This window comes from Pan troglodytes, chromosome 9 (assembly GCF_028858775.2).
Source record: "Pan troglodytes isolate AG18354 chromosome 9, NHGRI_mPanTro3-v2.0_pri, whole genome shotgun sequence".
Taxonomy (NCBI): Eukaryota; Metazoa; Chordata; class Mammalia; order Primates; family Hominidae; genus Pan; species Pan troglodytes.
In genome coordinates this window covers 45,884,992-45,910,008 of record NC_072407.2, presented here as the reverse complement: position 1 = coordinate 45,910,008, position 25,017 = coordinate 45,884,992, and the positions used below count along the sequence as shown (strand labels likewise).

The window sequence follows — 25,017 nt, the reverse complement described above, 5'->3', positions numbered from 1 at the left end:
ATATTATAAGTTTAAAAAAATTAACATTTCATAGAATTCTCTTGATAGGAACAGTCCACTTGAAAATAGAGAGTTTTCTCTTTTGGGGGATGGAGGTTTTCATCTCTCTTGGAAGATCTGAGGGATTCTGGGAGCCCCAGAACAGTGTCTTACCTGCAGCTGTGAATTGAAACCTGGTGTGAGAGCCCTGACTGTAAACCCTAGAACAAACAAAAGACAGTCCTCCATCCCTCAGGGTCATAAAAATAAGGAAGTATTTGATGGAGTTCATAAATATACAGAACATTTCCATTTTCATATAATTGCTGTACCTGTCCAGGGACCCTTTCTTACTCTAAATGGGAGCTACCCACTGAGCAAGGAACTGCCTCTCACCCTGGCATTTCATCTCCTCAACACCTTTCACCCCTCCCTGCTTCTTTGGTAGATGGATCAAGGAGCCTGCTGGAGCTTGAGAGTCCTGAAGAAGCTGCCTCTTCCTTGACCCCACTGCTACTCTGTACATGGCTGGATCTCTTGGAAATTGCCAACCCTGGAGAGAAGTGTCTTTGACTTCTCTCCTGGCCTGGACAAACCACAGAGGAAACTTAAGGTAAAAAAAACATTTTAATATATTTTCCTCTTTCTTTCAGCCTTTGTGATAGCCATCTAATCCACAGAGGCTAAATGCAGGTGGAAGGGGAAATATATCATCTCTGCATGTGCTCCTCTGACATTTTGATAAGAGCACAGGGATGGGAAGGTGACACATCCCTTAAGCTACCCTTTTAAAGACATACCTTTTCAGGGCTCTCAGAAAGCTCAGTAGGAACCTTTCGGTCTGCTGGGGAAGTTAAAGAATTGTAAGAATAATCAGACCCACAGAAACACACTTGTCAGGTGTGGCTATAATGTCTCTATAACTTAATATACACTTACAGTTAGCTTTTTAATAATTCTGCCATTTCCATTTAAAGAAAATGCTATTTTTAACTTAAATTCTTATTAAGGGATATTTGTCTTGGTTTGTTTGCTTGTTTATAGAGTTTGAATTTTAGGCATGAAAAGGACTGTAAAGATAATTGATATCATTATTTTATATTATTACATAATAATATAATTATTATTACATAATATGGAGGCTTACTCAGACCTCAACCTGAAAAAGTAAGTCATCAGGGCTGTTTTAGAGAAAGCATGGCCACAGGGAAGGTCTGGCTCCTTCTCCTTCTCCTTCTACTTAGTCCAGAAGATGCTCTGCAAAGCCCACTTGGAATATTGTTGAGTTGATCTGAACTGTTCTGGAGAAAGACACAGAGGGATGAAGTGGTTTCTACGGCCACATCACTTGGTGGCAGAACAAACTAAAATGTAAGCTCTTGATTTTCATTTCTGACTTTGAGGTTAATTCAATTCCTTATATCTAAGGGAAAGAAAAAAATACTTAAAATGGAGATGGCTGAAAAGAACACAAACTTTAAAATTTTCCCAAAGGCTGGGCTGTAAATAACTATGTTGTGACAGAAAAAAATGCTTCACACTCATAAATAGGAAAGTATTAAACCACAGTGAAACATCCTACTGATGATGGGCATTTGTCCTGCTTTGGTAACTTTGGTTCTGACTTGTGTATTCTCCCTGGCACAGTGAACCTATCTTACACCTGTCCTCTGAGTCCTAAAATGCACTGAAATACTCAAGGTTGAGAATATTTAACCTGTTGCTACTTTGCAGCTGCCCCAACCGATATTTGTTAAGGTCGTTGTTTTGGGGGAACAGCCATGGAACCCCAGGCATATACGTGCCAAAGGAAAACTTGGCATGAACATGGGGGGCAGGTAAATCAGTCCTTTGAGACAGAAACAAAACTGTCTTGCTGTCATCCAGGATATGCTCTTTGGCACTGAGCTGGGCATCTTAACCAGACAGGAGGAAATGCTCGTTTGCATTATAGAGAAAAAGTACAATTTTAGTTATGTGTAGGAAAATGTTCTTCCAACAACCTCTTTGTCTCCCTGCCATCAGCTTCTCTAAGTCCATGTTTTTTTCTGCTCAAAATAAGTCTCCGTTTTTCTATTTTGTTTTAACCTAAAGTTCTGCCTTGTTTTTTTTTCTGCTTCTCCCCAGTCTCTTCCTACTTATTTGTTTGTTCTCCTTTCATTCTTTCTTGTGGCTAATGTATTCCCCCTGCTTTTTCCCTCTTTCTTCTTTTTCTTTTTATTTATATTTATATTTTCTTTCATTCTTCTTTTCCTCCTTCCCTCTCTTCTTTCTTTTCCCCATTCTTCCACTTCTCTGCTTCTTTTATTTTTTTCATTTTCAGTCTTTCTTTCATTATTTTTACCTTGTTTTCACTGTCCTTCTTTTCTTATTTCTCATCCTTCCTTTATTTCCTCCCTTTTTTCCATTTTTCCAACTATATGTCTAACTTTTCTTTTCTTCCTCTCACCTTCTTGTTTCCTCTCCTTTCTTCCTTCTCATTTCTTTCCTTTTTTACTTCCTACTTCTTTTTCTTTCCTCCTTCTACCTTAACATATTATCTCCTTTCTTCCTGTCTTACTTCGGGTTCCCCAAAAGTAAACCATGAGAAAGAAATTTGAGTGCAAGTAGTCTATTTAATGGTGATCTAGCAGTAGAGAAGTGAAAGTGGGTGTCCAGGAAAGCCAAGAGAAAGTCCACTGATTGGAATGTTTCTACTGTGGATGATGAGCTCTTTCCACTAGGAGTCATCCACTAAGTGGTAAAGAAAAGGGGATATTCCTTTACAGACTTGAAATTCTATAAAAGGAGGGTCTCTCCTTTGGCTATAATTCTTATTCCTTGTAAACTGCACAATGTGGAGGGCAAACATGTCCATGTTCAAAGAATGGCCTCAAACAGAGAAACATGGGGAGCCCCAGCATGGGTGAAAATTATCTGGGCTGACCTCCTGCATATGCCAGGTTGATAATAATGGGTAATTTCAGCATTTAATATGCCTCTTTCCTTCCATCATTCTTTATCCTTTCTTTCTTTCCTTCTTTTATTAAACAACTATTGAGTATCCATAATAGGCCAAGTACTGTGAATGAATGTAGGAACAGGTAAACAGGCATGGTCCCAGTCTTTTTACAAATTACACTCCTAGTCTATTGAAACCGATGAAAATAATTATTAATCACATAGTCATAAAACAAATATAAAATGGGAACTGTAATATGCACCAAGGAGAGACTCACAGGGTTATCAGAGCTGATGATATAGGATGTGGTCTGTTAGGTAAGGATGCCTGAGGTAGTAATTTGAACTGAACTCTAAAAGGTGACTATCAATTATCTAGAAGAACAGGTGGTGTGAAGAGCCTTCAAGGGCCAGAGAACAGTCAGTAAGGAGAATACGGTTGGTAAAATATTGAAGAGCATCTGAAAAGGCAGTTTGGCTGGGACAGAGTAAGAGACGAGGTAGCACAGTTTAAGCTGGAGCCAAGCTATCCAGAGAACTTCTTTGAATGTGAGTATAGCCATGTCATTTCTGTGTCTGAAAAACACTCTAGTGGTGGACTGTTACTTACATAAGTGCTTCTTAAACCTTTCTACTTATATTCCCCTTAAAAGTAGAAGACAAGAGGAAGGCATTCTTGGTTATCTAACAGATCATACTTGGAAATTATTTTTAACATTCTTTTCATATTTTATTTTAAAAATCTGTACCAACTTAATGTATGGTATATTTCAATGTACCAAACTAATTTATATCAATCTTGCTAATTATTTAAATACTAAACTACATTTAATTTTGAAATGTTGATACAGGTAAAACCCCAGGCAACATAACTGGTAGCTATCTTTTTTTATTAAGTATAATGGTTAAAAGCTCAAGTTTTAAAGGAAATAGGGAAGAAAAGATCAAGCACCGGCTTTTTCCTTACTGGTTGGATGGCCTTGGGCAGCTTCATTAAACTTTCTGTGACCTGGTACATCCTCCCTCATCAAAATTACCTAACTCAGAAAGATGCTGTAAGAATTTAATCGGAGCATGTAGCATCTGGCACAGATCCAGGCCATTAGCACTCTGTCTATGAAGTTGACTATTGTTATTATGATATCACAGCATTATTATTGTATAGTAACTATTGTTACTGCTATTTTTATTATTGTAATTAAGTTGAGTCATAGTTATGGGAGGGGACATCAAGTGAATAGGAGCATACTAGCAGGCCAAACGAGGAAATGGAGGCTCAATTTTCTGAGAGTCCATGTTCGTACACAAGGAGATGTCCTCACATTGCTTCTAACCCGGTGTCTAATGGGCCTGGACATACATTGCCTTAGGGCCCAAAGGTGCTGAATCCCAACAAAGCTGGTGCTGAGCAGACAGTGGGATGAATTGCCCCCGGCACAGCTTGCACTAATAGAGAGCACTGGTAGGCTGAGAGGAAGCAGGGAGCAGAGGGAGAATGCATTAATGATGAACCTCCTGCAAAAAGGGGAGAGATCAGTGAAAGATTAGCTGAACTGATGATCTTGCATAGGAAGGCCAGCTGTGAGAGGTTAATGGAACATTAAAAGAAGAGAGAACTCCAAAGACAGCTGGCTGCTGCCTGGGATGGTGGCTTTGAGTCATCAGATTCCAAACTACCAGGCACAACAGACAGCCACAGCTGGGGGTAGAGTTATGACCCCAGCCCTGCAGAGTTTGCTGAGAGGGCAGTTAATATTGGCGTGCAGGGTCTAGGCTTGGAGAGACAATGTGTTAATTCATCAGATCCTGTGCCACTTTTCCTCATTCCCTTTTTTGAGTGACAAGCATCCACTAGGATGGAAATCCGCTGGGATATACATTAAAGAAAATGTTCTCAGGTCTTTTGCTCAGTCTATTCCTACATCTTCTATGCCTAAGGCCTAAAGTCCTCAACATTGATCCTAAAGGAAAGTGAGGGAGGTTTTGTGTTCCCTGAAATTGACTTATTTATCATAGACTTTTTGATCATGAAAAGAAATAATTCTCAAACTTTGCTTTGACCCCTGGCAACGGACGTGTCAGATAGCTCTACCCTGGGCATGATGAACTCCAATACGGAGTAAATGTGCCTTTGCTGCCTGCCAGCTTCCACTTCCTCCCCACAAGACAAATGCATATGAAGACAGTATGCACTCGTCTGGCCTCATTTAGGTAAGGATTAAACTGATATCAAAGGTAGACTAATTTAGATGATTGTTCTGTGAAAATTAAAACTGAACTAGAAGTGCAAAAATACTCAGAATGTTTGAGATTTCATTATATTAATATCTCAGTGGAGATCAGACTATACCTACTAATAGACTACTTTTGTGGTTTTTGCTTCAAATCTTCAACTGTTTCTGCAAATTTTAAAGCCAGATTCTCCAGTCTCCTAGGAAATTGTGAGTTGTCAATATAATTCCAAGGATATTTTGGCCTACAGCCAAGGAAAGCAAGATAATGAATAAATCTCAAGACACTAAATATAATTCCACATTCCTTTCTCACCTCTAAGAAAGTATATCTAAATTCAAGTGGGTGATGAACAATTTCAGGAACAATTTTGATTCTGCTGTTGCTCATTTTTAAAAGATTTTCTTAAGCTTCATTATTTGATTATTAGGACAAAAATAAATTATTAAAAACAACTTATAATTGATTATAATATATCCATGGGAAGTTGCTTTTACAGAGAAATGCAATAATTCTTTCCATCCTTGCACGTACATACCTTTGCAATTTGATTGTAGCACCCTACCCATCAAAAAAATGAATTCACTTCTCCAACCGGTGAATCTACACTTAGTCATGTGACATTTTGGCCAATGTGATATTAGCAAATTATACGTAGGCAGAGACCCAAAAGGTGTTAGCACACTGGGGCTTAACCTCCTTCGTTTATAGTGGGAACACCAAAACCAAGATGAGAATGAGCCTGACTTAGCTAGATAGAAATGGAGAAAACAGAACAGAGAAGCCCTAGCTGAACCCTAACAAAGGCTATGCAAATGGATGTGATCATTATGGATCATCCAGACACAACTGAGTCCATGAACAATTACAATGTCAAAATTGTCTCATTAATTTTCTTCAGGTTTCTGAAAACAGAATAAAAAAGACCTGACTGAATCTAGTCCAAACGGGTGACCCAGGTTATTGTTTTACTTTTTCTTGTTGGGGTGGCTTTTCATATTAGCAATAGATAATTAATACAGAAGTCAATGCCAAAACTTGAATTGTATGGTAACGAAAGATTAAAGTATATTGCATTGCCTTTAAAGTACATTGCACTTCATCGAAGTACATGGTATTTGTCACTGGGTGGCAAAACGAAGCTGGTAAGGAAACGGTCAGTGAAGGCTTGACAAATTCCAAACTGCTATTTGAGACGGAAAAATGGCAACCCGTGTTGTGTGATAATGAGCCTTTGGTAAAACTGTTGCCTGTGTTGGTCTTAGGCCTAGCCATGGAAGATTGCTTAAAAAGATACCCCTCCACCCCCATCAATTCTACCCATCTCTCGCACTGATGGTCCTTTTTACATCAAAAGCTGGAGTCTAACTCCCTTCCTCTTGAATTTTTCCAGCTCTGTATGTTAGATTATAGGAAGGAAGAGAAGTAAGCTAAAGAAGATACTGCTCAATTTGCAAACAGAGTTTAAAGAAAATGTTAGAGCCCAGGACTTGATAAACTATTCACAAACCTGTCCTCCCCAACCAAAAAAAAAAAAAAGGTTCTAAGAGTAAGAAATCACCTGAAAATTAAAGTCCAAATTAGTGTTGTGGTTGTAAAATCTTTTCAGGATAAACAAACTTGATTCAGTAAGTGTCATCTGATTCTGAAAGACATTAGGGTTTCCCAACTTTGTTTCACAGAGTTCCGCCTTCCTGAGCCCAGTGGGATTTGGAGTGTTGAGTTGGGCATGGTAGAGAGGGATAACCAAGTGAACTGGGAGCTGGCCCTTCACTCTGCTCCAAGGAGAAAAGTTCTGTCTTTTTCTGTTATTATATTTGGTTTCCATGTAGGTGTTTGATGGAACAGTGTTTTCCAAAGCCAGTAAGAAACATGTAAAAAAAAATCCTGGAAAAACCTCCAGTAAAGAGCAGAATGTGCATTTAAACCTTGGTCACTTGGATCCCAAAGGCCATACTCTTCCTTTCAGGTCATGTTGCTTAAAGGATGGTTGAGGGGTTTTGAGGTTACAGAGTTTTCCTTGCCCGTTATATGAAGTGTATCCACTATGTTTGTATTTCTCAAACCAGAAACTGACAGTCCATGTGGCAACAATATAGTATATTTAAAATCTGGATTGTTCTGGAAGATTTTAGTTGGAAAGTTGTATTATCCAATCCTTACGAAATACTACTAACAGATCATATCATCTAAGCAGGATTGTACAGAAGAGAGATTTCAGAACTTTGTAAATCATTTTGTCAATTGATTTATTAATTATTTTACAAATTAATTGTTGAAATTAAGGTCCTATGCTAAAAACTGGGGAACAGGAAAAAAAAAACAAACAACCAAATCTTGTTTTGGCTTCCAGGAACTTCTAGTTTAGAAGGTGAGGCAGAGAAAGTTTTATCTATGCAAAACAAGGTCATGTCTAAAAGGAAGACACTTGAATAGAAAACTTTGTCCACTAAATTGTTGGAGCCCATGCTTTCCTGAACCATGGGCATGTGGATTAAGAACACAGTGGCTCACGCCTGTAGTCCCAGCACTTTGGGAGGCCGAGGAGGGTGGGTCACGAGGTCAGGAGATTGAGACCATCCTGGCTAACACAGTGAAACCCCATCTCTACTAAAAATACAAAAAATTAGCCAGGCATGGTCGCAGCACCTGTAGTCCCAGCTACTCGGGAGGCTGAGGCAGGAGAATGGTGTGAACCCTGGAGGCGGAGGTTGCAGTGAGCCGAGATCGCGCCACTGCACTCCAGCCTGGGCGACAGAGTGAGACTCTGTAAAAAAAAAAAAAAAAAAAAGAGAAAGAAAGAACACCATTTAGTATCTCTTACTTTGGATATATCCTATTTAGAATATATCATAACTAAATGGTGTTTCTAGTTTCAGAAAATATAAAATATATCATGTTATATAAACTCAGTTTTCTTATCACAAAAGACGTTTCTTTCCTCAGATGCAGAGGAATAAAACATAAAAATATAAACTTAAGGGCCTATGAGGTACCAAATGATTTTTATTGTATTATATTTTCAAGTGTGAGAGAGACCCTGGACACTTCTGCCCCAGGCATCCTGACTCATGATTCAGTCATCGTCTTAACTTGTTGAAGTGCCGATAAGCTAAACTAATTTACAGGTGCTAAAGCCATGTCATATGGGGCTGAACAGGTGAAGCACCTAAGGGGATCCCAGAAAAAAACGCTTTTCAGTGCAAGTTAGCTTCCATATCTTCTGTCCTACCAGCATTCCAGTTACTTCAAGCCTTATAAGTAAGGGTTTACATCGATTGGGGCAAATATTGAGTTTTTCCAAGTGAGCATCTTTATTGTTAACATAGTTTGGTAGTTTTCCAGCAAGACAGCTACATAAATCATTCTGTCTATTTCTGTACTTGTGAAGGCATTCAGGACACCTGGGTTTGCCCAGTAGCAGAAGACTTGACTTGAATTAAGGTCAAGATGGTGAGACACCAGACAAGCTTATGGAATGTTACTCATAAAAGTGCCCAACCATATTCACAATTAGAGGTATGAACACCACTGTTTCAAAGAGGGGTAGCTGATATATTTTATTATTTTTAAAATAGTGTGGCTATCGTGACCATAGTGTAGATTCCCTGGAGTGTTAAATGGAATGGATAGCCATCTTTACAAATGTGTGTGTCTGGTCTTTCCTTAGTTATATTTGGAATATTAAGTACATTTATAAGATCCTTTATAAGAAACAATTCGATAAGACCTATTCCAGCAGAAATCAATTACTGATAATAATAGAATGGCCAAAAATGATGGGTAGTTATATTTAAAATTGCTTTATAAAATTTTTCTCTATATGAAATCATTTAAAATTTCCAAACATTCTGTAAGCTAGGACTATTATAATCCCCACTATCCAGGTAGAAAACTAGTCTAGAAAGATTAAATAGTTTGATCAAGATCACACAGCTAGAAAGGGCTTTAAATCCAGGCTGCCTGGCAATATTGTTTATTGATGTGGTCCTTAGGCAAGCCATTTTAAATTTATTTTTTACTGTACTCAAGAGAAAATAGAGAAAAATATGTTTTCTTCTTTCTCATTTATGATGTTAACATCTGTGGCAAAAGTTCCCATTTATCTTGAAATCTACATTTGAAAGGGAAAAAGCACTTTTAGTAGATGACATTATAATATGGTTTGGAAAGCTCATTATATGAAAGAAAGCACAAAAGGTGAATTTGCGCTACAATCTGCTAGCCTGTTAAATAAATGTATAAAATAGAGCTTAAAATATGAGCCTAAAGTTAAATACCTTATGTTGCAAACAAACTTGTCGCATCAGTGAAAATGCCCTCCTGTTCTCCCTTTTTCACTCCTGACACCACCCGTCTGTTCTTGCCAGCCAGGGGTTTTTCATCTTGCTGTCTTAGAAAGTGTTTTTTCAAGATCCTAAGATATCAATAAACCAAAGTCTGCCCAATGATTAAAGAAAGATATATTTTGACCTTCAGAAAATATATTTATGTTTTTTATCTCCAAACTTTTACCTCTCACCTTCTACTCCCTAATTCATTTTCAGGTCTTTTCTTTCACCTAGTTGAGTGGAAAAAATATAGTTAATAATAGATAAAACTGTAATGAAGGCTTACTTCTGTTTCAGACACTTTCCATATATTCTCATAGAATGCATTTCCATGTATCTATATATTATTTAATTTTCCCACATCTTAGGGGGTATGAAATGTTTTTATCATAATCCTTTTATAGATGAGAGAGATTAAGTTTATACAAAGGAAAAGATATTGAACAGAGATTTGAATGCACATAGTTTAATCCTGCTGCCATATTCTGACCCACTCTGTAATATCGTTTCAAGGACCAGTAATGCAGTACTCTCATCTAACTTAAATATTGAGTCCATTTCAAAGTTTGTGTAAGATGAACATCATCCTAATAATGTGGAAATGACATTGGGAATCATTTACTCTCAGGAATTTCATTTGTTTGCATACAAAAAAGTGGTTTGGGAAGATATTTGTGCTGATAATTGATGCAGGGAATTTTATCTGAATCTAAATTATAATGTGTTGATAACATTTCCTCTCTTGTGAAATGTGATTCTTAATGAAGTCTGGTTATAATCAGTCAGTTAGCAGATTTGTGCTAAAAATAGCATCCCCAATGCTCAGATTCACTTGTGGAACTTCAATAATTCTGCCTAATTATACCAAAAGTGCACATATGCAGGGCAGACCCATACTTACATAAATTGGGTTCACTACATAAATACTCCTCATATTTTTGATACTTTATTACTGTGGTCTTTCAGTTTTCTTAAGAAGTATAAATCATTAATCAAGCAAAAATGTGCATATGTGACATGCTTTTTCATTTGCAATGTTAACTTTATTCAGGCAAAATTTGAATTTCGGTAGTACATCATCAGGAAATATATTATACCCAGTGTGCCTTGGGTAGCAAGGCTCTGCCATATTTTGAAGTCACATAAGATACTCAGTAATATTTGTTTATGAATTACTAATTGTGTTATAATGAGATAGCATCTGATTTTGCAAAACAATAAATATACATCCACTGTCTGTCTTATGAAATGGAGGCTGAGGCGGGAGCATGGCGTGAACCCGGGAAGCGGAGCTTGCAGTGAGCCAAGATCTCGCCACTGCAAACCAGCCTGGGAGACAGAGCGAGACTCCATCTCAAAAAAAAAACAAAAAAAAAAAAGCAAGACAAAACTTATTCCTGCCTTATCACTCAAAGATAGAGCTTGAGTGATTGAAGATGTTCAGGAACTGATTATATACGTGAGGGTAATTATAATGTGGACTCTAATTATAAAACTAGCATGTGGCATTGGATTCCTGGGAGTCATTGAGTTGCCTCTCCAACAGAGACCAGGTGCCTGGGGAGAAAAAACAAAAGCCGAGAATGGAGAACATAAGTGAGAAGTAGAAATATTTTAGGAAAAATATTCCCTGCCCATTTTCTCTCATAACTATACAACACTTTCCCTTTTTTGCTCTTCTCTCTTTCCTTCTACTTTGAAAAATTGAAAAACGTGCAAAGGCAGAAAGAAAAGAATAATCTAAAAATTTATTCTTTTGCTTTTTAATTTTTTAGCTGTTTTTATTTTGTTTGTTTGTTTGTATAAGTAGACTTTTATTACCCTAGGGCTATTCTTGTTGTCATTCCCTTTTTGTAGACGTGGCAAACGTTAAGTGAATAGTTGATGTGTAAAAAGAGTCAGAAAACACACTCCTTTTCATTACAGGGAATTAATTAGTTTAGTTTATTTGTTCCTTTGTAAGAGAATGAGAATTTGACATACTGGATAAAAGAACAGAATAATTTAGTCCAAAGTTGGCGACAAAAGAGAGAATATATTTAAAACATAAAGGAAAGATGAGGAATAACCCAATTCCATTCCCTCCAGGAAGGCAGTTAGCTTTTTTGCAAATATGAAAAAATATATATCAATACTTCATATTTTACTTTCAAAACAATTAGTAGAATAAATTGCACAGGATTTAAAAATTCAACAATTGGCAAAACTGAAAATTATTTTGTGTTTTGGAAATGGTTTAGTGTTTACTCTTTGATTCAGCTAAAACATGTACATGACACATTTAATTCTTTGTATTTTAATATTTATTTTTTAGTTCCTATATTTTTATTGTCTCGAACTTTCTGTACTCCGGTGTTTGGTTAATTTCATAATTCCCATTATTTTTTTAAAACTTTATTAAAATCATAATGCTTATTTTTATCAATTTTATAATTTTCCTGTTTAATAGTCCTATTATAATGTAGACTCACATATCCCTACTGCCCCTAATATTGATCGTTTTGTTGCAAAAAAATATTGAGAGGGAGACACAATCTGCATTATGTAATTTTATATTTCACTTATAACATATTGTGCGAATCTACTTAGTATTGCAAAAATGGCACATGGGTAAAATGGTGGAGCAACAATTACATTTTGCTGTATTGTGTAGTCAATAAATGTCTAGGCTCAGGAAATAGACGGTCTGGGTTCCAGTTCCAGCTCCAATATTTACTAGAGAAGAAAATATGAACAACTGACTTTACTTCTCTTTGCCCATGTACATGTGTCACCTTTAAAGTGAGGTCGATTATAATAATAAAACCTATCCGATTAGACTTGTGAAGTTTGAACTGGTTAATATATGTAAATTGATAAGAACAGTTTCTGGTGCAAGAAAAAAGTGCTCAAGAAAGTTAGCTGTTATTACTATTTTGAGTCAGGATTATAATTAATAGTGATTACATTTTGGAAGTAACAGTGTGAATTATGTCAAAGACTAGAAACAACCCTTCATTGATGACATGTTCAGATACTAGTTTGCTCTTTTTGAATAATGAAGCTAAAATGATTCTTCAAAAAGTCCTTCTTGTTAAATAGAAGTGAATGAAGCTAGCATTTTATGGGGTGACCTGGGGTAACATAGGACCTTATACCTGGCTGGGACTAAAAAATCATTTTATTGCCTAGATGAGGAAACTGAAGTATTTAGAACTGATAAAGGCAGCTTTGGAACAAATATTTTCTGACTTCCTGCTCTCGGATTTCTTCCACAATGTTTTGTACTACACTAAATAAGCCCTGTGCCTCTTTGAAACATTCTTCTAGCTAGGACAGAAAAAAAAATATTTAAGCCGAAAAAAATATCAAAGTGATTAGATATGAATTGGAAAACAGTTCTAATTAAAGAATGAGAGGAAATTCATACTGTTTTGAAGTATAATTTCATATTTTTAGGTCTAGCTGGACAATACTCCAGTCAGCCCATCCACCACATTTTGTAAAAAATTGTTTTTATTAGTTTCTTCTTTTCACTTGAATTAATAGCTTCCTTGTGCTAGGAATCTGCAGAGGGCCCAGTAGCCTTAAGCATTGTACAACTAAACCATGGACTCACCCACTAAGTGATCCTCATACCATTCAATAAGCATACTAAGTGGTTTCATTCATGTTATATGTAGTCCTCCTACCAAATTTTATTATATGCATTTAACAAATGTGAAAATGTAGGCATTTGAAAGTTAAATAACTCACCCAAAGCTAAGCAGCTAAGATACCTGTGCAGGATTTAATTCCAGTGTCTCTGGTTCCAAAGCCAGATCTCTTTCAAATATATAGCCAACAGCATAATTTCCATTTGTCAGTGTCAACTGGAATCAATGATCTTCTTTCTTCGGAGTTGCAAATAGCTATTTTCCTAGTCCCAAGGGCAGCCATGGCAGCAATACTGTCCTTGGGTGCCAAAAGGAGAAGGGAAGCATGTGATTTGAGAAAGCGCATTGATTGCCTGGCCCGTTGAGAACCATGGACTGCCTGTACTCAGCCATAAACGTTCATTTCTCAGGCCTTGACTGCTTTATTTCTAACAAACCATTAAATTTAACCATGTTTTTCAGCAATATTCAAGTGTATAAGAGCATATTTATTTTACTGATATCTTGAGATTCAGAGTTTTCTTCACATACTAGACTAAAATTTCCTGGATCCCTGACTACACCACTACCATTGCTATGAGGGGTGGATTGAGGAGTTCTGAATGGCCTCACACCACTCAGGATCTCAGTTTCGGTGTTTGGTGTTTTTTTGTTTTGTTTTGTTTTGTTCTGTTTTGTTCATATTTTAGAAAGAAAAAGGTATATCAATAAGGAAAAGTTACAAGGCCTACATATATACATATATGATGTGTATGTGTATATATACATAAATATATATGTATTCTTACACACCATACACACACACACAAACGTGCACACACACATATAGAAAGAGACAGAGAGAGATATATATTCATCTATATAAATATACAATTACATATAGAATCCTCCTAGGTAATGCGTGCATATATAGTAGATACTACTCAAATATGAGCTTTCACACTTTTCTAAAAGTTGAAAATCAAATTCAAAAGCATAATAATTTTTACTGCATCCAATAATATTCAGAATATTTGTCTCTTTCTTTAGCAACTCACACAGGCCTAAATCCAATAGTTTTTCCAAGTTTAGTGTAGTGTCATATTGGCTGCCACACACTCTATGCTTGGAGCTTACCCTTTCTATGTGGCACTATTTTACACTGTTATTACACCACTAGATCAGAATAGCAATATGATGCCATAGATTCACAATGGAATCATCATAAGGCTAGTATTTTGAGTAGACTCTCTAATACAAGAAAAGAAGTCACACAGTATTCCCCTGTAACATGATGTTGGTAACATAATACCTGACCTGTGAGGCAGTCTACCCTGGAGCTACATATGGCTATGTTACAATAAAAAGTAGATTAAAAAGTCCGTTAATCATTTGCTGCAGGAACTAAGAGGACTTTCGAAAATCACTAAATGTGCTTCTTACACTGTGAGAGAAGACATTGCATTTCTAATTTGTGTGGTATTTGATTTACTTTTCCATAAGAACCATTAGGATTTTAGGGGTTACTGCATCTGGTAGGGTTTTTCCTGATGAAACATGCTACTGCTTAGGACTCTCTACAACTCTAAGTAACAGAAATACAACCTAAACCACAGCAGCAGTAAGTGGAATTTATTGCATCACAAAACTGAAACAGTTTAGAGATAGAACTGGTCCCTACTGAAGCTGGAGGCAGCGGCTCAGTGACAACTCTACCATGTGTTGACAGACTCAGTTTTCATATTCCAGGCTCCAGAATTTATCCTATACTCACCAGTATGACTCCAAGCAATGAGAGAGGAGGACCCAAGCAGGCTTCTGCTTATGTTTTTGGATTCAGTCTCTTTCATTAGCCCCAATTGGATCATGTATCAATTCCTGAGCCAATTATTGTGGCTAGAAGGAATAAATGCCAGAAGGGGTGGGGCATAGATTAGGTTAAGCCAATCAGCCACACCCCTGATGCTATGAGTGAGGTCATTTCCACCAAATAGCAAGGCTGTAACACAATGGTAGAAAAGTAATTTACCAAAAGAAAATTAAAAGCGCTGATGGCAGAAAAAAAAGGGGGGAGGGAAATGGAAGCTGGAGAAACAGCCAACAAATAGAATCCCAAATGTTTTGCTTGAAATGGAAGTGTTTACTCAGAAAAAACGTATAGATAACATTCCTTTGGAACTATTATCCTGAAAGTCTTGAGACTGCAGACTCTCAGTAACAGAATGTCAAGGAATCCTAGGATTTAGATTCTAGAAAAAAAAATGGAGGGGATATCACGTTTTCTGCCAAGTAGAACATCTTAGCAATATCAAAGGTCTTTGAAGATGAGAATTATTGTATTACTTTTATCACGAGCCCGTGATAGATTTCCTAGTGTCAATCTGAATAACAAACAGAGAGAGACTCTCTAGAGGAAAAGATGTTTATTTGGGAATAGAGTATTGCAATGGGAATGTGTATGCCATTATCAACTATGTGCATAGTCAGGGAGGTAAAGGAAGGCAAAGGTTTTTGAAGGAAAAAAAAAATGAGAAGTGCGTAATTGTAGTAATTATCCGTAGCTACGTAAATCAATTACAGCTTGAGGCTGGACAGGCAATTGTTGAGAAGATTTCCTTGCATAAGTATTGTTTTAAGTAAGTTTGTGCAAGGTTACAAGTCAAACCTTTGTGCAAGGTTGTGATTTTTGTAGAATTTGTTTTATTATCAGGCATACAAGTATGAGAACCTTCTCTTCATGGCGTTCCCTGGCTCTATTTGTCAAAGTTTTCTTAACATTAGTGACTCCATCTTGATTCTTTCATTTTCACATTAGAAAACGTTCTTTTGTGCAGATAAGGTTAATGAAGTTCTGTTCACTTCACTTTATATTATCTCTTGATTATCTATTTTGGCTTTCTCAGAGATTAAGACTTGCAGGAAAACCAAGGCAACGAGAATGTTCATTTTCTAGGGCAAACCTAGATTCTGAGTATGGTAACTGTCCCAGGGACACACTGAACATTATTAGAGCAAATATCAAGATATTGGAAGCAGTATTGTATAATCACAAGACTCAGGCTTTGAGGTTAGGCAGATTTGAATTCTAATGTTATTCCAACCATAATTAAGGCATGTCTTCCCTCAGGCTCAATTTCCTTATGGGAAATCATACTACGTACATGATAGAGATGAAGAATTAAATATGGTAATATATATATAAATCGGAGCAATATTTATTATATAAGAAATGAGCATGCCTTTACCCTCTCCTTACTAGTTCGTGGAACATGTTTTGAGATCAGCCTAATGTGTCACCTTTAACTTAACTAATAACAATAAAAACCCACTATGTATTGAATGAACTTCATGCAGTGGTTAGGAATGCAAACTGCAAAGCCTGAATGCCTGGGTTTGAACGTAAGCTCTTTTGTTAGTGACTAGTTAGGCAAACTACTTAACTCCTCTGTGCCTCAGTTTTCTTATCTATAAAATAGTGACAAAAAGATTTCTGACATTTATTGAAAGCTCATCAAATGTCAGGCATTCTTCTAAGCCTTACTACGTATAAACTCATTTAGCTTCAAAATAACTCTCCATAGTTGTACTACTACTATTGCTATATTACAGATGGGGAAGTTGAAGCACAGAAAGATTCAGTTGCTTAACAAAGTGATGGAACTGAGATAAAAATCCATAAAATGTGGCTCTGAAGTCACTTTGCTAACCACTAACTCTATTCATTATGTATCTTTACCTCTAAACCTTTCTGTGTATTATCTCATTTAATTCACTCAGAATTACAACAACCTAAATCACTATTTCCAGAGAACAGACTTTTAATTTTCAAAGAAGGACTAAACAACAACCAGGCAAATTAAATAGCTCAAGTTTACATAGCTAGTATGTGTTGCTGCCTGGTTTTGAAACCTGTATTATTAAAACCTAAACCTTACAGCCTCCATTTCAATATCACCTGAAGACTGAGAATTCCACCAAAATATATGAAATCCCCTTGTCTAATTGGAGCATTTGGAGTTCAGCAGAATTATCTCACCTACACAGTTCTTACAACACTCCTTCTTGCATACTATGCATTTCGGGTTTTTGTTAGTCATCCCTGCTGTCGCTGGCCTGTGACCTTGGAAAGACTATTTGAGCAGCTTGAATGGAGTGATAGCAGAAGGTTAGTTACACTGGCAGCCTCTGAAGTTATCCTGTACCAACACTTGCCTGGAAGCAAGAAGTTTAAAGTGGTTTCCATAAGAAAACTATATATAGTTTTTATTTTCTTTTTAGCTTATCTATGAATTATACCTATTGTAATTATCCACTCACATTTTTATAACTTTTTTCCACTGCCTTTAAAATTAACACATACACATTACAGAATGCTAGAACATACAGAAAACATATTTATTTTTGAAGATCGACTTCATAGGTTGATTATTTTCCTTGTTTTTTAGTTTTATATGCTGTTTGAACACTTTACTGGTAATTATATTTACTTTTAAAATCTAATCTAATCATAGTTTAGCCTTTTTGTAAAACTAGGGAATAATCCAATGACTGTGGTGCTTCCTTATTATATATGAACATTGTGATTGTTAATATATTATTATCACCTCTTACCACTATATCCTGAAATCTCATATATTTTGGAATTAAACCCCTAGAAAATCTCAAAGTTATGTTTTGCTTTATTTTATTTTCATTTGGCATGCTTTCCTGCAAAAAAAATTTGGGTTTTGTATGTCCCTAAATCATATATATTTACCTGCTATAGTACCCATTGCGCTCTTCTGGTGTTTTACTACTCAACTCAGTGTTTTACTTTATCTTCTTTAGGTTGACTTAAGTAGCTCTTTGAATCAATGTTTTCTGAGGTCCATATGGGCAGCAAAGTTACTGGGCTCTTGAATAAGTGAGAATGTCTTAACAAATGAACTTATGCTCAATGTAGACTCTGAGTTGAACCCTACATCTTTTGAAAGCATGTGCACATCCTCCATTCACTTTGTGAACTGGAGAAATATGTGATCAGCTTGATTTTGTTTTGTTAACAAACTCATCTCCCTCCTTTAATACTTATAGAACGTTTTGTCTGACACTAAATCTAGGTTATTTGCTATCAGACAGGAGACTACTCATCAGACAGGATGATTCAATTCGATATGGGGAATTATAGGTGTTTTTGACAGACTGAGAACTTACTAGTTTCATAACACTTATTGTGAAATTTTACTAGAGCTTACTGAAAAATAAATCTAAAGAAAAACAAAATTGGTGACAGAGAGCAAAGGAAAAGTAATAATAAAAAAAGACACTCACATCTAGCAAACAGCTCTAGCCAGATATAAAATAAAGATAAAAAGAAACCAAATAAACGGGTCAACTCTTTGAAAGTCAAGTGGGTAAACTTTCTGAAAGTGCAGAGTGATAGAAGAAGAAAGCAGAGTCCTAGAGGCATTTGCCACTACTTAAGAAAAAGTTGTAGCAAAAAGCAAATGCTGCTCACTGTTTGAAACATTCAAAAGCTGGAGAGATACAACTGAGAAGCATAAGCAGAAATGTCGGTCCTCCGGAGGACTCTAGCTTCCAAGGCAACAACAGCAGTTTGGAAACTCCCTAGGAAACAGCTTTCTTAGGCTTAACTGATTATAGCAAGAGGCACAAACTGCTGGCACAGGTATAAAATGTCCACTCACAAAAGAATCTGCAGACGCTTCTGCCAGGTAGAGGCTCCCTCAATTTACCACGGAGGTGCCAGAAATATGGGGACCAAAGAGAAAGTGGAAATCAAGAGATTTTTAATATTCTGAATGAGAATAAACGGTAGCTCAAAAAGTAGCTGCCACTTTTGCAAATGTTAAGGGCTAATAAAGTATAATTCTCTTGAAGGTCACTCTGCATGAAGAGATACCATATATAATTGGAATTTTCCCCTAGACAAATGGCAAACAAATGGTAATAAACTACTTATAGGAGATTTCTCCCTGTTGAAAATAACCTCAAGGCCATAGTCTCCGGGGAGACTTAAGTTGACTGGCATTCTAGAAAACCTAATACAAGGAAGGGTTTCTCTGCCTGCCTCTTTCCGTCAGCCACCACCGAGTCCCTTCAACAGACCTCGGCAATAGTAAATCCTTAATTTCAAGAATAAAATAAAACACATCCTGAATCAACTGCTATAGGTGTTTCCTTGCTTTTTTTTTTTTAATTTTCTGGGAGTTGGGGCATCCATTTTGTCTGTCTTCAGATCGCTTTGGATCCATCAGAGTTGGCATAGAATTATTTAAATTTCCAGAATCTTGACAGATGACACTCCTGCGGGCATAAAATGTGTTCCCCTAAAATTGATATGTTGAAGTTATGACACCCAGTACCTGAGCATGTATGAACTTGTAGATAAGGTTTTAAGAGGTTATTAAGTTAAAATGAGGTCTTTAGAGTGGACCCTAATCCAATATGGCTGATCCTTTACAAAAAGAAGAAATTTGAACACACAAAGGACAAGTGCAGAGACAGAGGGATGACCATGTGAGGACACGGTGAGAAAGAGAAAAGCCTCAGAAGAAACCAAACCTGCCAACAATTTGACCATGGAATTCTAGCCTTTAAAATTATGAGAAAAAAGTATAATTTTTGTTTAAGCCACCAGTGTGTTGAATTATTTTATGACATCCCTGGCCAACTAACACATATGTCTATTCCAGTGGAAGACAGTGATGGGACAGACCACAGCCAAACTTCAACTTGTTTCAGGCACGAGGAAGCCATCTAGCTAGGATACAATCAAACAAGAAATTTTAAAATGGCAAAGACTTTCATTCATTTCAATGACTTAAGAATGTTGAATTACTTTTGTACTTTAACTCACAAAAACCTGATAGATAATTTTCCTTTGGACATGAATTTACAATGGCAAAGGGATTTAAAGCTCTGAATATGCTTATCCCTGGTAATTTTATTTGATGAAAGGATTTAATTAGTATTTTGGGGCATCTCTGTGTTGTGTGAAATTTTATAATAAGATCTTATTTTATCAATTAATCTTATACAGAACCTCTAAGAGCATTTAAGATGAATGTGGCTAGAACTAATTTGGGATAAGAAGTAAACTGTGTGTAACTGTTCATCTTTGAGTTTAGTGTAGAATTGTGGGTAATTTAGTTAATACATACTGAATAACCCATTCTATAGTTTCCTGGAGGCAAAATGCATTCTGCCTACAAGTAGTCCCCAGGAGGACACCCAAAACTGTCCATGGTCAGGTTTCGGGTAGCCATCTCATGAAAATGGTGGAAGAACATTCTGATAGTCCATTGACCTCTGTTTTAGCCCATTTGAGTTGCTGTAAAGAAATAGCTATGGCTAGGTCATTTAAAAAGAAAGGAGGCTTACTTGTTCTCAGGACTCTGAAGACTGTAAAAGAAGCATGGTGCCGATATCTGCTTCTTGCGAGAGCCTCAGGAAACTTCCACTCAGAGTGGAAGGTGAAGGAGAGTCAGGATGTGAAGATCACAAGGCAAGAGAGGAAGCAAGAGAGGGAAGAGGTCCTAAGCTCTTTTTAACAACCAGCTCTTGAGGGAAGTCTCACAGGTCCTGATAGAGCAAGAATTCACTCATTCCTGCAAGAATGACACAAAGATGTTCATGAGGGATTTACCTGCTGACCCAAACACCTCTCATTAGGCTCCACCTCCCACACTGTAGGTCAACTTTGAACATGAGGTTTGGAGGGTCAAATATCCAAACTATAGCAACCTTCTTCTCCAAATTGGTTAAAAAAGACAATTATAATGGAATGCTTATTCCTCTGCTCTCCTTGATGCCATTTCACTCCTTTCCCCACCTTGTCTCCATTCTTTTTTTCTTCCCATGGAGGAGGAATGAGTTACCTGGATTGGTGGGGGACATCTGTTGGTTTTCAGGTCTCTGTTGTATTGGCCAAACCTGTTAAAATTGTATGAGCATTGGAGATTTCTTGATTTTGTTTACTTCTACTCTGCAACAAGAAAGGCATGATTCTTGATAAGTAGTATTTTCTCTTTGGAAGCCCTTAGATGGGCTTCCCAAGATCTGAGCTTAAATAAATGGTTGGCAGAAAAGATTAGGAAACACTGTGTGCTAAGCCCTTTCTTCCAATTTAGCTTATTGAAAAAGTTTGACTTCTGTGTCTGCTTCTCAATTGTTTCTAGATGAAGAAAGAAAAGAAGAGTGCAATTTAATTAGGCTCACTTAAAACCAAACCGAGACTGTTTGTTGTTTTATTAATAACACATGTAGGTGCATATTTATTTAAAATAATTTTCTATTTTATATAGTACATTGTTTTAATACATCTCTGCTCTGCAAATTTTCTTTTATGTTTTAGAATATGTTCATAACATCATTACTCTTTCTAGTTTTCTCATCTTTGAGTGGACTACCCTAGAACAAGTGCTTGAAAGCCAATACAGTGTTTATACTGCTTTTGACCTAGCTCATAACTTCTGAACACTTCCTAAGATTTCCTCAAGGCTTACAAAAGGAAGGCAGATTTAATAGAGCCAGCTGCCAATTTCCTGTCCCTTTTTCTTCATGGGGTTAGGCGATCATCTAGTATTTCTATTGACAGATCCTGTGTTGAACTTACGAATCATTTTGAAGTAGTCTTTTGTTCTTCTTCCAAGCATTGTGCATGAAAACCCCAAGCCTCTTAACTGGCCATGTTTCAAATGTGGTTCTTGATTCTGACTTTCAATCCTTCAGACTTTAACACCCATAGTAAAATGGGACACTGCATGCCTCCCCTTAACTCTGTTGTATCTTAAAGTTTTGTAATATTGGAAGGTGCAAAATGGGAGATTCTGATAGGAGTAAAAGAATGGAGAACTGTTCTCAAAATATTCTGAATTGGCCAACAGGGTGACTGTGTAAGGCTTTCTGATTGAATGTAAAGGCCTTGAATTACAAGAGTAACTAAAATACTTCTCCTAATTCATTTCTGATTGCTGTGAGGATCTAAGGGCTTAGGTACTGAGCAAGGAAATGTTGGCAGCTCTTAATTTTGTATTATTGCAAAAAGCAACTAATGTCTTAATAATATTACAAACACAGCTAATAAGAGTGATCAACTAGTCAAACAGTCAAACACATTTGATGGCAATATATTTTACTTTAAAACATGGCAGATCTCTTATAGAGACACACACCAATAAATACTGGAAATGTAACAAAATTGACCTCTCAAGAATACTCGTAAATGATTAGAAGGACTATTTTGATAAGCTTCTTATTTTGGGAGGATGTTGGTGACAACCCAAATTACATTCGGAGAACAAGGACTGTTAAAACTTTCTTCTGAGGAGACTAGGTATGACCAGCTCCACGTTTATGATTTGTAGTGAGTTTGAACTTTTGGAACCTGAGCTGAGTTTCTCAGCATAATAAAAGAAAGCCTGAAGGCCATAAATAATGGTCTTTCTTTGCTAACCTCTCCTCATACTCCACACACCGTGTATCTTTTCCTATAAATAAATGTTAAAGTATTAATGGAATATAAGTTTAAAGGGTACCAGACTACTAGCCTACTTGGGGTACTAACATGGACTGAATCTTCACTGACACTAGGACTCCATCCAAAGAAGGGTCCTATTAAAAGACAGTTTTTCCCTAAATACATTGTATGTCATAAAGCCCAAACACAACTTATACAGACTATTCAATTCTACAGAGTACAGATGGGTGGTAGGTAGCTAATGTTTGTTGAGTAAAGGAAGACAGATCAAGGAGTTTGAAGGCTGAGTTTAATGATTTGTTCTTTTTTATTAATTTCCAGGCAAAGAAGCCAACATAACACAGAGACTGAGACTCTGAAGAATGTGATATGGAGATGGAAAAATGGGGTAGGTCACTTAAAGTCAAGAAGCAAAAACTTCTCTCCTTCTCTGACATATTAGAAAAGCTTGAAGTGCTAGTTTGCCTAATAGTTTCCTGTTTTATAAAATAGGTAAGCCCTGGGCTGCATGGTAGCAATTTCTCTAGCAGACCCTAGCAGAAGAATCCATCTCACCCTTCTGAGATTTATGAATCCAACTCCCATCAGGCTATCTCTGAGGACCTCCATTTGAGATTATTGCACTAGAATCAAATGTGTGCAACAAGTTAGCTGGTTAGAAAGCCTGGTTATGGTTTTAATGACTGCTATGCTGAGGTCCTGCCTTGTTAGTCTTTATATCAACACCATGAGGTGAGCTGATTTAATACTATATATTATAGATGAGAACAAAATGTACCTAACAAAGTTAAATAACATATCTAAATTCAAATAATTAATAAAAGGCAAGGCTTGCGACTGAAACTTGTCTCTCCCTAAAGTGTGTCACTTGCAAAGACATTCCTGAATCTTCAATAAAAGGGTTTAGAAAAAGCATGTTTGCATTGAGAATTAGCTAATCGGGGATCCAGACTCAGAAATGGTTTTTAAAAGTTTATCAAGTTAATGAATTAAAAACTCTATTCTGTTTTATAAAAGAGAACGAACTCATAAAGGTAAAGAAAATATATATAACATTAAAATATAGACATAAGCTTATTCTCCACTTGAGAAAGAACTGCATTAATTTGTGATTTATCTGAAGAAAGGCTTATGCAGTTGAAGTTTGGGGGCACAACCTTAAGCTGCTCACTCCAGCAGTGCTTATTTAGCATATCCATTGAGTTCTCTCTTATTTTTCCTATGAAAAGCTCAAGGTGAAGTTCAAAGATACTTTTCTCTTTTTTTAAACAAAAAAGATGCCTCAAACATTATAATGAAGTGGAAAAACCAAGAGAATAGCAAACTGTGAAATGTAGAAAATGTCAAAGGGGTAAGAAGAGGTACTTCTGATTGAGGGTGTTAAATTTCAGTGAGAGTATATATAATCCAATTTATCTCTTTCATATATACTCTAACATCATGCCTGTGCATTAATTGGGAATTTTAATTTCAATTTGTGCTGTGACCCTATGCTATCTTTGCTAATATTCCTTCCTTTTGCTTTTCCATTTTCTCTTTCCCACCTTCTCTCTTTCTCCAGGGACAACTAAAGTTACCTGTTGGAAGAGTATGAGATTGCCTTAATGATATATTTGATTTTAATAACTACAAGGTGGCTGACCTCTTAACTTGGTGCCTGGGTCTATAAATTAAGGGTCATAACTTCCAAGCCTTATAATTTCTTTCCTAGTGCTATAGGCAAAGAAACACTCATATGCTGAGCATCATCTCAAATTCTTGGACTGCTTATCTATGCTAGGAAGAAGTAGTCAATTATAACTAGGGATGGTGCTCATTTGCAAAGTCAGAACCCAATTATTTTCCTGAGAAGCTGGACATTGAAGTGTTTGGGATGAACTGATTCCATCTTGTTACCTCTAAGGATCTTGCTGTTATTTATCAACTGCATTTCACAGATTTATATAATGCTCAGCTTCTGTATGAAGTACAGAATGACACAAAGCTTACAATCTCCTACTATAAGGAGAATAAGAGTGAGAGCAAGAAATTGAGAGAGGAGGAATGAAAGGAAAGAAGGAAGGAAGGAAGGAAGGAAGGAAGGAAGGAAGGAAGGAAGGAAGGAAGGAAGGAAGGAAAAGATAAAGTGTAGGGGTGGTAGTGTGTATTAGCAGAGGAGTGGATAGCTAAACCAAAATAATCTGGTTTTATTTTTTCAGGAGGCTTTTGAATTCATGTCTCAAAATTTGTTTTCTCTGTTTTATAAAAATATTCTGAAATACCTCACTTATGTATCATTAATAAAAGTCTGATCCCAATTGCTTATAAATTCATATGAAGTTTCTGCCTTGCTTTATTTCTTGTCTATTTTTGCTTTAAAGGGAGATCCAAAGAACTCAGTGAATGCCCCCTTTTTTTCTTTTCTGTGTTTTAAAGTTGAGCTTATATTATTGACACAGTA

General features: G+C 36.5%; 1 long non-coding RNA gene across 1 annotated transcript; it reads left to right on the top strand.

The window, feature by feature from the left end:
* The first annotated feature begins 1,151 nt into the window (after nucleotides 1-1,151).
* On the top strand, nucleotides 1,152-23,348 carry LOC107967324 (uncharacterized). Its single transcript, XR_001707669.3, has 6 exons — nucleotides 1,152-1,350; nucleotides 3,299-3,468; nucleotides 5,002-5,130; nucleotides 8,543-8,670; nucleotides 22,899-22,965; nucleotides 23,070-23,348. It is a non-coding gene; the product is annotated as an uncharacterized LOC107967324 (long non-coding RNA).
* Nucleotides 23,349-25,017: the final 1,669 nt, after the last annotated feature.